Source organism: Microtus pennsylvanicus, chromosome Y (genome assembly GCF_037038515.1).
Source record: "Microtus pennsylvanicus isolate mMicPen1 chromosome Y, mMicPen1.hap1, whole genome shotgun sequence".
Lineage (NCBI taxonomy): Eukaryota > Metazoa > Chordata > Mammalia > Rodentia > Cricetidae > Microtus > Microtus pennsylvanicus.
In genome coordinates this window covers 38,979,104-38,982,594 of record NC_134602.1, presented here as the reverse complement: position 1 = coordinate 38,982,594, position 3,491 = coordinate 38,979,104, and the positions used below count along the sequence as shown (strand labels likewise).

Below are 3,491 nucleotides of genomic sequence, written 5' to 3'. Positions count from 1 at the left end.
TGACATCCCCAGAATGGCCCCATAAATTGAGATATCATCAGTGTATGTGCATTAACTTGTGTGTGTTTGTGTGTGTGTATTTAAATCACAATAACAAATGGATTGTAATATTGAAGTTTCTTCTCATCTTGAGAAGAATATTTGCTACAGAAACACTCTCACAGTAATAGTGAGAGTGTAAACTATCTAAGAAAGGAGAAATAACTGGAGGAATCCCCCAGGAGTTAGGCTCAGTGTCCCAGGAATTACGCCCAAGGAAAGTCAATGAACTCAGTGATGGAAGATAAAACCCAGCCTAAATAAAACCCTAAATCATTTAGGTTGAACATGAGATACTCTTACAACAGTTACAAGAGGTCTAAAATGATTGGACAGGAACATAAGGGGAACACAATGACGTGGAGCTGAGAGTGCATGCCAAAACTGATTGGATCTGGCAAAAATTATGTAAGCATACCAAGGAAACCACCAGTGGGACAAAACCCTAAGAAATCTGTATGACAACATATCATGTTGAACATAATGAGATTTATAGACAAAGGAAACATCTTAATTATGTCACTGTCACACAGGTGATGATGAACCAGTTCCATCGTAGAGTGACTCCCTGCTGTGTTTAAGATAACCTGTCAATTCTGTCTAGTCAGTTACAAGGAAATTTGCATTAATTGCACAGATTAACTATCAGCATCATTTACTGCACAATCAAAGGCTAGGCAAAGAAATCATAGACATGTTGTTGAATGCTGATGATGTTATTGGGAGTTTTGATGGGTTTTTTTCTTAAAGGGAAATCATCGGTGACTCTCATGCATGAAGCAGATTCTTTCTCTGTGATGTTTCCTGAATAGCCACTGAGATACCAGCCCATTGAGTTGTGGTCTCTCTCTCTTTTAAAAAGCAACTTCTACCTTCAGCTTGATCTCTTGCTTGAGCTTCCCTTCCGGCTACTAGGCTCCTTTTCTGATCCTGCAGAGGGCTTTTGTAAGGTGATGTGGGAGTGTCATATATCAATCTGTTGATTTCATTGGCTAAGCAATAAAGGAACTGCCTCGGCCCATTTCATTGGTTAGAAAATAGGTGGGAGGAGTAGACAGAACAGAATGCCAGGAGGAAGAGGAAGTGAGGTCAGACTCCGCAGCTCTGCTCTCCGGAGCAGACGCAGGAGAGACGCCATGCTACCTGCTCCAGGGAAGACGCACGCTATGAAGCTCCAACCCAGGATGGACTTAGGCTAGAATCTTCCCGGTATGCGCACCTAGGGGTGCTACACAGATGATTAGAAATGGGCCAGAGCAGTGTTTAAAAGAATACAGTGTCCGTGTAATTATTTGGGGCATAAGCTAGCCGAGCCAGGCGGCTGGGCATTTGGGGACGCAACCCTGCCGCCGTCCATATTACTACAAATGGCGCCCAACGTGGGGCTCGAACCCACGACCCTGGGATTAAGAGTCCCATGCTCTACCGACTGAGCTAGCCGGGCCAGGCGGCTGGGGATTTGGGGACGCAACCCTGCCGCCGTCCATATTACTACAAATGACGCCCAGACGTGTGGCTAACTGAGTCCACAGAAAGCCTGAGAAAGCTTAGAAAAGAATAGAGTAAAGCATGTTTCTTACGGCAATTTCTTGGGTCTGCTCTACTTGCTAGAGGCAAGCAAGCGCCTCATCTAAGAGAGGCTTCCTGACTCAGCTTCAGCTGCAAAGCCTGCCGCTCATTAAGAGGTCCTGCCACGAAACACTTAAACAGTGTTGACAAAAAGCTGAACGCATGTTTTTCGGTTTTCAACCGTAGCAGGAAAAAAGCTGCGCTGTTTAAAAATGCCGGCTTTCTGGGCCATCCTGCCAGGGCAAACTCTGACTGTTTGAGGCAGGAGGGCCAGCTACCGAGAGAGGATTTGAGTGTTGTCTGTTGTAGCTTGCTGGCTGGCAGGGACCTTGAACCGCCATAGAGGTGTGGCTATAAACATGGCTGCAGCCTGTATATCCGCCATGAGGCTGGAAAGCTAAGGAATGGACTGGATCTAGCTGGCAAAGCCATGCCTTTAGTCCTACTGAGATTGCTTGGCAAATTAAAGACTCACGTGGTCAGAAAAAGAGAGATATACAGTTAAAGAGAGATTCAAAGACAGAGAAAATTTCTGAATGGTTTAAAGTGTGTTAAAATATATGCAAGCTGAAAGTTGAAGTTCTTAAAGCAAAAAACAAAAAAAAAAAGGAAGAGAGTTGTTGTGTGTACACACCTTTAATCCCAACACTTGGGAGGCAGAGGGAGATAGACCTCTGTGACTTCAAGGTGTGGTAGCACACGCCTTTAATCCCAGTGCCTAGAAGGCAGAGACAAACAGATCTCTGTGAGTTCAAGGTGTAGTAGCAAACACCTTTAATCCCAATGCCTGGGAGGCAGAGACAGGCGGATCTCTGAGAGTTCAAAGACATCCTGGTCTACAGATGTGCGCTCAAAAAGCAAAAAGTTAACGTAGGAATGTCACAGCTTAGATTCTTAAGCGCCTAGTGATTTAAAGGCGCAAATCAAAAGTGCTCCTGGATAGTAAAAAATTGCAGATTCACAATAGGACAGATTCAGACCACTAAACGAGTCACACTGTTGGATGGATGTACGTAGGCTTGGGAGAGAGAAGAAAAAGAATATAGAGAATAAAGTTAATGGTTTAAAAAAAAAAGGTAAAGTCTTTAAAGAGACAGAATAAAGTAAAGTGATAGAGTAAAAATAAGCCGCGTAAAGATGAAAAATTCACAGAGAGTCTGGATTCTTTGTATTATTATGTTTTCTTTAAAATTTTTGACTGTGTAGGAGCTAAGTACAGAGAGACATTTCATTATATGGGCTGCCCAGTAGAACCAGAACGGATATCATGAGGGTATGATATCAGAATTTGGGTCTAAGGATATGATGCTTTGGAGAGAGTCTTCTTTTGTTTTCACAGAGGACCAGACCCTTTGGATTTCTTCTATCCCGATTTGGTATGATAGACCACGACCTCCTGAAATGTTCCTGTGAACGCCCTCAAAAAATTACGTCACTCAACTGCCAACTGAGATAAACCTGGCACACAGGTTACACCCTAAATGATCTGATTAACAGCGCCCCCATTCAGCAGGAAGCAGTTTGGAGAGAAAAAACTGCGCCCATGTTCCCAAATATAGTTTATAAATGTTCTTTTACATTTAAAGGGGGATATGATATAGACATGAATAATTTGCATTAGTATAGATTTTGCTTTATTGATAGAGATTTACGGTTAATTTTGTTATATGTATGAATGTTTCTGATGTAATTTTTACTTGATAACTGTTTTGTTATATGTAATTTTGCTATGTTAAGGTTAAAGCCTTCCTTTTTTTGTTTAAACAGAAAAAGTGGAAGTGATGTGGGAGTGTCATATATCAATCTGTTGATTTCATTGGCTAAGCAATAAAGGAACTGCCTCGGCCCATTTCATTGGTTAGAAGATAGGTGGGAGGAGTAAA

The 3,491-nt window shown here is 42.3% G+C and overlaps 1 non-coding gene across 1 annotated transcript; it reads right to left on the bottom strand.

Annotated features, from left to right (window-relative positions):
• Window positions 1-1,410: 1,410 nt before the first annotated feature.
• Trnak-cuu (transfer RNA lysine (anticodon CUU)) lies at window positions 1,411-1,483 on the bottom strand. Its single transcript has one exon. It is a non-coding gene; the product is annotated as a tRNA-Lys (tRNA).
• Window positions 1,484-3,491: the final 2,008 nt, after the last annotated feature.